This window comes from Rhipicephalus microplus, unplaced genomic scaffold (assembly GCF_043290135.1).
Source record: "Rhipicephalus microplus isolate Deutch F79 unplaced genomic scaffold, USDA_Rmic scaffold_21, whole genome shotgun sequence".
In the NCBI taxonomy this organism is placed as follows: domain Eukaryota; kingdom Metazoa; phylum Arthropoda; class Arachnida; order Ixodida; family Ixodidae; genus Rhipicephalus; species Rhipicephalus microplus.
Window position 1 is genome coordinate 7,245,050 of NW_027464594.1, and position 12,567 is coordinate 7,257,616.

Here is a 12,567-nt window from a genome sequence, read left to right on the forward strand (position 1 = left end):
GTTGTGATTATAGATAGCTGCCGAGCGACCTCCCCTACTGAAACGTTCCGTAAAATGCGGAGACCTCAAGTACGAAATTATTGGAATATGGAAGACGTATGATGCGGACTCCGCATAAGACGTATGATGCGGACTCCGCATAAGACGTATGATGTGGACTCCGCATCTTATGGAAAGACGTATCATGCGGAAATTACTGAAATGTGTTCATGTTACGCCTGAATCTAGTGCAAAGCAATATAATGTGTAAATTGAATAGACGTCCACATCTTTAGTACTTGCAATACTGTGTACAAATCACAATATTTCTTAAATGTGCATGAAGAGGGATTGAATCATCGGAATCTTTCTAATTGTCGTGATGTGGAAGCAAAATTACCTTTTAAATAAAATACATTACAAAACTACTAAATTAACATGCTAGCAATCATAAATGGTGGTTACATTGCAACACATTAATGCAGTGTTCTATGCAAGACTTAAAGAACTTCTAAAGTTATTATTATCAATAGAGAAGCATTATTATACACATCAGCCCTGCTAAAATCAATATATTTTTTTATTTGTCTCTATGCTCCAGCTGTGAATAGTGACATTGCAGTGTTGATCGTACACAAATGAGGTGACTGCACCGTAATTTCATGAGCTCCACCTAAGTCACAGGATGGTGGCACAAAACACAATGTAACAGCAATTTTAAACGAAATGTTTAAACATAAATAATAATCATAGCACTGTGAAAGTGTGGCGCTGTGTTTATCTCATGAATGCCTTGTGGAGATCGGCGAAATGCTGCTTGAGGCTCCGGCACCACTGTAAATTTCGAAGGTCACTGCCATAGAACTTATGTGTCCTTCATAGGCACCTGGAAATGAAAATAATTGGCACAAATAATGTCAGAGACACATGTTAGCACAATAGTTCACATGCACAAGAAATATAACACACAGAAGGAAACTGAAAATTTAAGGCACACAATCCTTCATGTTATGCATATGTGAATAATAGAAGGAATGAGTGTATAAATTAGTTCTGCCACATAAAAAAACAGCATGCTTATCACAGTGAAAATAACTAGGTTGTCACGATTTTCAATGGTAGAGATAATCGATTAATATGTCCTTATGAAATTATGATTTAAACGCTTCCTGCACAGTAAAACTTTAGGAACTGAGAGTGAAAGCTCTCAATGTTCATTTAATAGTGTGTGCATGTACATCTGCTGCCTTTATACTATACAGTTTGTGCACAAAATTGGCATCTTGAACAATTTTGAGAGTTAAACCTATGTAACTTATGAAGGTTAAAATCAACATGAAAGCAAGCAGGACCAGGCAGCTGCCATTAAAAATCTGTGCAAGCCAGATAGCTATAACCGAACTGCACACATATAGGGGAGCAAGAGTAACAGAAATTCGGCTGCTGACCCGCATGTCGCGGTATCAAACCCCGGCTCCATTTCCGATGGAGGCAAAAATGCTGTAGGCACGTATGCTCAGATTTGGGTGTACGTTAGAGAACCCCAAGTGGTCGAAGTTTCCAGTGCCCTCCACTACGGCGTCTCTCATAATCATATAGTGGTTTTCGGACGTGAAACCCCACATATAAATCTAGAATAACAGAAATAAACTGCCAACAGAAAAGTTGGGTGCATGTGCTATCTGTAAGTGCTTACACCTTACTACATAAAGCATGCTCATTCCATTTTAAATACCGATATTGAAAATAACTGCTCTATTAGGAATGTAAAAGGTAAGGTAGAACTGAACGACTCAACAGAAAGTGACTCTGTTATGACATCCCCTTTTCTTATAACAAAATTGACTAAGACTCTCAAATATCATTATGCAAGAAAAAAATCTTCAAGAGAACAATCAAGTTTGAAGTCATAATTTTTAATATGGCTACTATGACTATAACCAAGAAATCGACCTCAACAAGGCTAATGTTAGTTTTTAAGGCCTATGTTCACTAGACAATGAACTATACCACAAAAAGCACAGCGTTCAGGCAAAGCACCACACAAAAAAAGAAAGCAGTCCTTTTTGTTATTACCTAAAATGCCTTTAAAATGGTATTTTTACCTCTACTTTCCGCTTTTTATCTAAGTAACTGGTGTGAAACAAGTTAGCTGAAAATGCACTGTGCCTCCAAAACCTGTTGGTTGAATCTGAACTTTTAAAAAATGGTGAAGCTTGCACTAAATTAGGCTCCACAAGCCTTGGAACAGCGAGACTACATGACTCTTAGGACTACTTTGGTTACTTGTGTTTTGTTTCTGGGCCTAAGCATAAAGACAAGGGCTTAACTGAATTGCTGCTAACAAACAAATGCTTTCGAAATTGCCCGAGCGTCAAAGGATGCTCAGCCATTTGTTGTTTTTCGCACTGGGCTATTCTACACCAAACATACAAACCATACTGCCTGGCGACCATCACAGATGTATAGTTTAAAAAAATGATGGTAATTAACTCTTCTGAAAATAGTTACTTGCAGAAATGTTTTGAAGAGAAAAAAGTAGTGGTCACGTGGGTACCTTCAGAATGTCGCAGAATGTCGTGCGGGTGTTATTTGTGAAAAAAACTTCAAAGTACCGCTGTTTCGTGCCATATCAAATTTGATCTACATATTAAGTAAAGGTGCTTCTTAAAGTATTCGAAGCCGAGTAACATTAGTGCAATTTTTCCGCTTCATAGGCTTTGAAGAATTCAGCCAATCTGTTTATCGTTTGCATTTCTTTTATGGCAATACTGCATTTTGTATGAATATTTGAGCCACAAATACTCACTGCACAGAAGTTATATTTCACAAAAATAAATAATGTTAGGTCCAGATTACGAATATCACTATATAATCGTTTTTGTCCACATTGAGATGCAATTTGAGCTGTGTGTTTGTCTAATTGAAAATTACTTTTATGTGTAAGTTGAAAGCAAATAAACAGTTCTTGTTACATGGCAAGTGTTATTATTACAATTTTTGTTTAAATGAGGAAAATGATTTTTGAAGTCTACTATTGAGGGCCATGGGGAACTTCGGAACGGAAGCTGTCGTATATCAAATGCAGAAAACAGCCATCATAAGAAAACTTCAAAAATTCATTTCTACTTTAAGACAAAGTGTTATCATATAACTTGCCATATAAAGAGAACTGCTTCCTTGCTTTTGATGTGGCGAAAAAACTGCACTAATATTACTGAGCTTCATGCACTACACACAATCACCTTTACTTAATACCTAGACCGAATTTGGTGCAGAAGAGGCAGTATTTTTGAAACACTTTTTACTTTTTACAAACAACACCCAGACGACATCCTGGGAAGTCCAGAAGGCACCAATGTGGCCTAATATTTTGTTCTCTGCGATATACTTTAGCATTTTGCTGTTTTCAGAAAAATACAGTAAATGAGCACAATATTTTTTTTTTCAAAACACATTTAGGACGGTTGGCAAAATGGCTGGTATGTTTGATGCGTAATTGCCTCACTGCCAGCATATATTCTTCCGAAGCTAAAGCTATCACCTCTCTGTTACTGCCTCCCTCACACACAATGCCTGCATAGGAAAAAAAAAGAAAGGCAGGTCCGACAAAGTTCACAACGCAAGATATTTTCATGTTGGATAAATTCATTACCATAAACAGCAGCAAAATAACATTCATTTTGAGTAGTCCAAGACACAAGCTATATTTCAGCATACTAAGAGCCAAGCACAAACTTTTCATTTGAACATGTGTGAAGATAGACAGGACGCACTTATTGCAAGACTGATCAGTCTGTAATTAACTGAATGAAGTACAATGCACTGTTCAATCCAACACCACATAGGCATCTTTGCTATAGCAAAGCCATGTGTCATTGATTCATGCACTTGATGGGACAATGCAAATGTAACAAAAAAGGTGAAAAAAGAAAACCAGGGAAAAAAAGAAGAAAAGGGGGGATGCAAAGTAGGAGCAGTGTAGCACTACTTTTACTTTGCATTCCCCTTTTCTTTCTTCTTTTTTCTTCTTTTCTATCATTTATCTTTTTTTTTGCTTCCCTTACCCCCAACCTCCAACAGGAGAACACTTTGTATCAGTGCAACCTAACTTGAAAAGAAGCAAGGGCTGCACTTTTCTGCGTTATATGTTTTTTTTTCAGACAAACATTTCCAACAGGCACACACGCCTACACCAAAAGATGATGTCATTACTGACGCCATTTAAACTAACACGCCAAGAATGACAAGGTGACTTCTAAAAAATAGGTCCTCCTATCGCAACATCGGCCAGCCTGTCTGAAGCACTTCTACTCTTCACCCTGATTACCCCACTAGATGTTTCCATCTGTCGACTCACATCTTCATTTTGGATAACACTAAGACGAGCTTACATTGATGAATACGCAGGAAAGTTTAGTGATGTATCATGTATCAGATTAAGCAACTCTGTTAAAAAATTATTGATAGCTTGCTTCCAGGCTTTTTATACTGTAGCCTGAAACTTCGTAATGTCTTCTATGAACATGAACCATATTGACAACGTAATGCAGAACATGCTTAAGAATACTGCGAGGAACAAGATAACGACAAAACGACCAGCCACCCACATTTTTCACTGTACATGTTTATAAAATGTTCATGTACCCCAAACGAGGTGCTTATGATACAAGCCGAAAAAACCTACAAGTAGGGCCTTGGAGTCTTCTGGAAGTAGACGTGTTGCATTTTTTCTGTAGAGGGCTTTACACCCATAAGTGAGGAACAAAACTCCTGTATAATGAAGAATGTTGGCAGCAATCAGTTATAGCAAAACCTAATGCAGCTAATCTTCCCCGACACATCGGTACATTTAAAGAGGTGACGTAGCTTCTGTGATTGTGACAGTAACTCCAACAAGACCAGTGCAAAAATACGCACTACTTGGCTAGACAAATGTCCAAACATGCCTGCCCGACTCCCTCCAGCCATCCTGGCTGAATCTGACACATGATTTTTTAACTGCTGGCTGGACAAAAACAAAACCACTGAAGCACTCACAATACACAGCGTGAAGTTCCTCTGGAGTGGTCAACTTCGTCTTCTGCGATGAAAGAGCAGCACAGTGTTCTGATAAGGCACTCCTTGCAATGGTTTTCAATGCCACACAGTGACCTTGCTGTTTCTGTCGAAGAGAGCTTCGGGAGCTTGGAGGGTGCTTGCTCTTTTCTGGGGGCTGCTGCCGCTCCTCGTTTTCTGCTCAAGGTCAACCTGCACAAAGTTGTAGAGGAGGCTTTAAGAGTTGTATATAATGATATACAAATTTTCGCTGAACACACATTTCTTCGTGGCACACTGAGGAATTTCTTATAAGACTTAAGGCCTCGCATATGCAAACATTTACAATCGATCCGAAGATGCACTCGACTCTAAAGGAGCAAGTTTGTTATGTAGTGTATATAAAGAAAGGTCATTCAGCACAACCACAACTACAGTTGCACACGAAAACGACATTTTACACGATACTGTTTATTTACACGGTTCATTTTATTTTATTTAGATCTGGTCTGCATGAACTCTTGAACCGGGCACCATATTGGTTGAAAGACACACACAGAGTTTGAGACAAACCTAGTTTCCCGTGGAGCATCCTCTTGCACTATAACAACACATCTCAATCTAGTTAGTTGGTCAGAACGAGGTGAAAACAGCTCGCACTTGAAAAGCACGGGCAGAAGGAATGACGCCTGCACCCTGTGCTCCCTGTACATTCTCGTTGAGGGTGCAGTTTTCACCTTATCCTTATGCAATTTCGCATTTATAACATTGTTCGCTGCATAATCTTTGTGGCGTTAAAGTGTGTGATACCATCATGTATATCCAATGTAATTTATAAATATAGAATACAAGATAGCTTGACTCAAAAATAACAAAGTGCATCCAGCGCCATGTCCTGTAGCCATTCTTTAGGCAAGTGGCAGAATGATTTATTCTTCAAAACATATCTTACTTGTAACCACTACAAGAGCTAACTCGTACACTGGCACATTCTGTTTGCCTCTTCAGATTATAAGGTACCTTTTTTACACCAGAAAATCTTCAAGAAGAATAGAAGTGTTGTAATTGTGAAGAAAGAAGAGTAGAAGAAAAAAAAGATAACCTGCCCTGTACAGGGACCGAGCCTGCGAACTTCGAATAACATGTCCGATGCTCTATCAACTGAGCTACCATGGCGGCTATCCCTATTCCATTTTGTACGGTATATATTTGAATTTATACATAGAAGAGTCAGTCAGCGCTGCCTGTTACCATTATGGCGAGTGTGGGACACCTTTTTTTGCCTACTGGCAATTACATTTCGATTGCAATTACGTTACGATTACTTCCAATATCCCTATACTTCTTTGGCAGCATTATGCATCTGTCAGTTCTCAGAAAATCTGCTAGTCACAGGAGGAGGCAATAGTTCGCCCTCCCACCTAAATGCATGTACTTGAACACATGCACAACTGATCAAAAAAAAGTCACACACCACTAAGATTACTGAGATTCACTGTTTCAGATTCATGAGCAAAGGAAATAACTATAAATTTAAGGGTTTTTTGTCTTTGTTGAACACATTATAATGAGAACTAGCAGGAAATGATGCCAAACAAACTATAGGGGAAGTTATCAAAAGTAACTTTAACAAAATTGTGAAAAGAAAAGTGAACAAAAACGTAACTTGGCAACGTTTTTTGACAATTGAATTGACATTACTTTTTATAACATCCCTTTATTTTACTGGGTAATGTTGTCGGGTAATTCTCATTATTAGAGTGGTGAGTAGGCTGACAAAGAAAGTATATGGCATTGATACTTCCTTTGAACACCTAAAAGTTTGAGGACCTTAAAAGAGTGGAAGCTACTTTGAGTAGACCAGAATATTTAGTTGGAGCGTAAAAAAACGTACACACATTTTTACCCGGCTTTTTAACCTATTTTGAGACATAAAAGTGTATGCTGCCAGTAATGTTAAGTACCATTACTTTTGTCGCACTATGCACTGTAGCAGGTGTAGTTAGAGTGGTGATAGTGAAAGATTAATCAAGCACGCCACCAACTGCGTTCACATGAATGGTCGCGTATTTTAAAAATAAACCTGCTGTATAGTAAAAAAAATTTTAGAGCATTTATGATTTTATCCAAATCAAGTTAAACCGACTGGGTAAGCAAACCATTCGCATAAAATCAAAAGGCATAAAGTGAATCATGTATTATAACTATGTGAACAATTTCAGCAATGCAGGGCAAAGTGACAACAGTTCTATTAAAAACCCCTCTCATTATAACATGCATGAAAAGCACCACACCAGAATATTTTATAGTGCATTTAATATCGAGACTACTAGAATGTCTATTGACCTTTTAGAAGAAGGGTAACTCCTTCACGTTCAAGGGGCAACTACTTAGCCTTATCCTGAGCTTTTCTGTGAATATTTCCTGAATTTCAGATATCATTAGGATTGATTTAAAGTGAAGAGATTTTGCTTACGCATTGAAACCTAGGTCTGTATGTAACTGCAATTATGGATGCCAAACCATCCCCAATAAATTTTTAACATTTAAACTATTTTTTAACTGCAGCAGCACAACTAGCTATGGGTGCCCGAAAAGTAGCTAGAAACAATACCTTTACCTCTTTGAGCCTTTTGGAAGTGTTCAGCTTCTCAGTGCTCACCTTAGAACATTTTTTTAAATACGTGTTTGTGTGCCCACTGCTCTTGCTCCTTGTACAGTGAGGAGGAACACATGGCAAGAAGAGACAAGAAAGAAGCATAGCGAAAAAAAGCGAAATAAGCGAGGACCTCTTTTGTATCGTACAATGTGTGTAACATTACTATTGCGACAACATATAGACAATTTATCACGGCTATGCATCTATTGTAGAGTCATACACAGCTGCAACACCACGACTAAATTTCAACCTTGTGTTGGTTTAAGATCCCTTTATAGTGGCAAGCTAATGATATCTGCATTTGTTTGGCAAATACTAACATGCAGTGAAATGTGATATGGTAATCTCATTTAGAATGCACGTCATGTGGCTTCATTGTATATGTGGCCACAAGTAACTCTGGTTGCAAAGCAATATGGCAGAGCCTAAACAGACGTCACCGACCACTCCAATCTGAACTTGCCTTTGCTACTTGCCCATTATCATCCCAGCAAAAAATGAATAATTGAATCTGCTACAGATATGTGCTAGCTTATGCTAAGGACCAAGTATGAAGGGTGTTTTGTCATTATTGAGATCAGTTATTTGTTCAAGAACACTTGCTGTCAAACACAAATACATTGCTGTCGAAGCATCAAGACTCAAATATAAAGCAAAAAGAAGTGTCTCTTTAAAAATTACAGGCCACAAGGCAAGATAAATATTTTATATACTTGGGATGTAAGGCACCCACAAGAGGTGCTGCCATATTACACTTTTCCTTGTGTTGAAACCTGCTTGCTTTACTCACCCAACACATCTGTAAAGATGCCGTGAAAACACCAAGGAGCTGATGCAGCAAGGTTGAACACATGTCCAGGGATTCCACAATTCCTAGGCAGCCCTACAGCCTCCACAGTCCTGCAACCATTTGTAAGATAAATATAGTTCTACCCAAAGTTCTTGGTTTACAGACACACATGCAAGACGCATAACCACTATAGGAAGTTTGCATGATAATGCGCTGGGTAGCAAAACGGGTGCCAATATCAAGTATCCCGGCCTGCCGCTTCTTTCTTTCTGTTCTTAGTTAATCAATCCATGGTTAATAAATGTTCCCCCAATGTGAAGTGTACTGGCAGTCCGGTGAAGAATCGCAATGTATTTCGAACACAGTCCGATTCATGGCAAGTAAGCATGCAATAGGGTTTTGTCAGCTGTTCGAGAAAAGAACATGAAGTTTAGCTAAAACCCATGTTTTTTATAAACACCATTCAATTTGATATAAAAGTTGTGAGCATTATGTAAAGAAAAACGGATTCATGTTTAATCAATGATTTCTTATAATGTACTGATATGAATGCAACTAACTGAATATGAAACGATAATTTTTGCTCGAGAATTTAGAGTTATGAACACTATCGCACTTGCCAGCTGCATCTTGTCCAAAACAGTGGCAAGATAGGCTAGTTTCTGTAGGTGAGCAGTGCAAAGTAACAACAAGAAACACCAGTAACAACAGTATGGGGCAAGCACAGACTGCCAACTGTATACATTATTACACAAAAGTTCGCCTGAATATCAGTCAGACAACTTGTGCAAATGAAGGTCCAGTTGGGCATGAACAAGTTACGAAATCACCAATGCCTGCTTTCACTAACAGGACCCTCATTCACATAAAGTATGCAGCGATAGGCCCCTACCGAGGTACGTCACAGCATGATGTCCCTGGCACATGTAAAAGGTGTGGCTGAAAAAACACTCCTGCTGGTGGCTCAGCCCGGTACAGTCGTGCGGTGTTTGGGGCAAGTTTTAATTTTTCAAAGCTTACACTTCACGTTACAATGTCGACATTAGCTGTAGTATGTGTCAGCAAACATCCAGCTGTGTGGTAAACTGTGTGGTAAAATATTTGCCACGCTGTCTGTTTATCTTGTAGTGAACACACGTGGTGGCCTGTGCGAGCAACAGCGGCATAGTCTTCAAAAATGTGCACTGTTGATTGCGGCATGTAGTGTGCATTGAAAGGAATTGAGAATATCGGTTCAACTGAGAATACTGTGTGTGGTGTGTGCAGTGTCAATAACAATGTGTCTTGTTTGCGAAGACATTAGCAGTCATGGCAGGGACCGGTCGATGAAAATACTTGATTCGACATTTCAGTCTAGGTAAATATGCACTTGACGCGACCATCTGCGAGTGGGTACATCTCGGTGTTTGCGCTGTGTGCAGAAAAAAATTGCATGGTCACCGGGCTGGAAGATACCCATTTGCTGAAGCTGCATGTATGAATCGCCCCGATGAGTACGCAAGCCCAATAAAGGTATAACTCGTTTTATCGAAGGCCTCATATGTCTTCATGTAATAAGCAGAGATTCTTGTTTCACATATACTCAGTACCTTTACCGCTCGATATTCATGAAGTGACAATGCAAACAACAAGTTTGTTTGTTAGGTCCTAAGGGAGCAATGTGAATATGCAAATAAGTTGTAGGTGTCAGATGCAGTGATGTAACTGCACAAAAGATTACGTATATATTAGGCTACAGCTTTAGAATCGCATACATCTGAGTGGTCTATGAGGAACGTCAAAAACAACTTCCTTGCCAACCAGCCCTTGCACAGAGGGAGGGAATGCTCGAAGTGACGTCACACTATTTGCAAACATAGAGAGGTTTCTTGCTTAGGCAACATTTTGCACAATATATTTTTAGATGCAAGACTGCACTCATCCACAATGATCATACTGATGTCTTTTGTTGTTACTTTGTGTTGTGAGTTACCAGGCATTTAGTCTCCATGATCTTTAAAAGCAAATTTCAGTGTTCTCTCTCATATTGCTGACAACTGTGTTGTTGCATAAATTGGGCAAAAAAGCAACACAGAAAGGCTGTCACAATAATACACCAACATGGGTATTCTCGTGCAAACAAAAGTCGGCACAGGTCCTGTCATTACCCGTCTTCCTTCTCTCTTTGCCTTGTTTGTGCTGAAACAGCCAAACACCTGATGAGTTAGATGAGAAATATTAACGCATCAAAACTATAAGTGCTTGCATCAGCAACTACACAACAGCGTGATAACCGCACCCCTGCCACGCAGCAGCGAAACATATTTTGAACATGGTGGCAGTGTAATATTTTATAAAAAGCAACTCTGGCAGATTACAAGATCTCACATTGTGCATGCAAGTTTTCTTCAAAGTCAGGCGTACAATGTAGGTGCTGGCCGGTACATTATTAGTTACAAGCAAAGGCGTCTTCCAGGTACACATGCAGATTGCACGAACACCTCTCTCTCTCTACACTAGGCACACACATTATATCTTTTAACAAGCACACGCCACTGTTTAGGGGCATAATAACGCTCTACCGTGAACGTATGCCAATCAACCCACTTAGGCGGGTGGCTAGGTGAATCGAGCCAAGTTACAAATTGTATCGCCCGCGAACGTAAACAAAATGCTGCTTTGCATCAAATGGCACTGCAGGCTTCGTTTATTCAACAACGTAGCAAGCGCCATGTGCGTCTTTCTCACTACATTGCACATATGAAAAAAAATCGATCACCATACACATGCATGTTGCCACAGTTGTCTCGAATTAGCTCCAGTAAGGCCGCGCCGATGCGCCATGGCTCTGCTGGCGTTAGCATTGTCAAAGCGAATCGGCAACCGCACTCGCAAAGGCGCGTAAGGTTGCCGTTTCACGACGCCTCGTTCGAGTGCAGCAACACACACTTGCGCTGAGTGGCATACTTGGTCTACATAAAAAAGTGTCCCCCTTACCTTTAGTTTCTTTCACACTGTCCTGAGGGAAGCGACCACAGGCGTCAGCCGTCACCTCGGAGTCCTTCGAGCGCCCGCCCAACCTGCCGATTCCTTGGACGACTCGCACTTGATCCGCACTCGAACAACCGCGGGAATAGGGCGCAATCTTAGCACATCACACGAACGAGGAACGGCGCTTCCTTGCGTAAATTTAACATTTCGTGCTCTCGTGTGTAGCAGCGCGAACACATAGACGCACCGAAACGGCATGCCCACGAAAACAAAGAAGACAAACAACATGTGGCTTTAGCTGTGAATGGATTTGACTTGGATATCTGTGTGAGGAAAATAAAAAAAACATCTGTCGCTGCTATAAACTGAAAAAAATGTATGTTATCTGGCAAAATAACTTTAAAAGTGATAAACGGTTATTCAAAAAACAAGTTACAACCTATGAATATTTTCCAGGTCTTTGTTTTGTTTTTGTTCTAGCAGACGACAGCTTCCTACTGCTTCTACGACAGACGTAGTGCGGTTTCACGTTCGGTGCGTGTCGCCGACGCAAAGCTCTACAGTAGTGATATCAGAGTTATCAATTCTCAATGAATCATAGGATGGCTACAAAGCAGTAACATTCTGACTTGGTGCAGTACGCAATCTTTCAAGGTACGACATTTCTTTGCTCTGAAGCAAATCGAAGCAAGCCGGCCAGCGCAATCAGCTGATGTCGCCACTACGCGAGGCATGGTCGTGCGCAATAGCGTCGCGCCCCGCACTCGATTTGTCATCAAGCGATAGAGCTACTAAGTGGAATACAGCTAGGTGCAGGGATTAATGGCGTATCATTCTAATTCCCTGTGGTGACCGACTCAATCGCAAGAGAGCCCCGGGAAACAACCTTCAACTGCTCAAGCTTGTGTGTGGGTGTAAAAATACTTGTTTTCATCCGCGGCGGGGCAGCAATCTATAGTTAAAGACATGCGAAAAGCATGTGACGTATATACAATCCCAAAACATATGCACACAACAATAGATACGATCGCATATCGTACATAAGTATGCCAACACATAGCATGTAAAAAGCAAATTTATATACATAACTTAAACGCATTGTACTCCTCAGCGCGAATAGCTTAGCAAGCTA

The 12,567-nt window shown here is 40.0% G+C and overlaps 1 long non-coding RNA gene across 1 annotated transcript; it reads right to left on the minus strand.

Annotated features, from left to right (window-relative positions):
- Positions 1-206: 206 nt before the first annotated feature.
- Positions 207-11,776, minus strand: LOC142785346 (uncharacterized). The gene is made up of 4 exons (XR_012888928.1): positions 11,442-11,776; positions 8,466-8,575; positions 5,020-5,229; positions 207-865 (listed from the first exon to the last, which is right to left on the minus strand). It is a non-coding gene; the product is annotated as an uncharacterized LOC142785346 (long non-coding RNA).
- Positions 11,777-12,567: the final 791 nt, after the last annotated feature.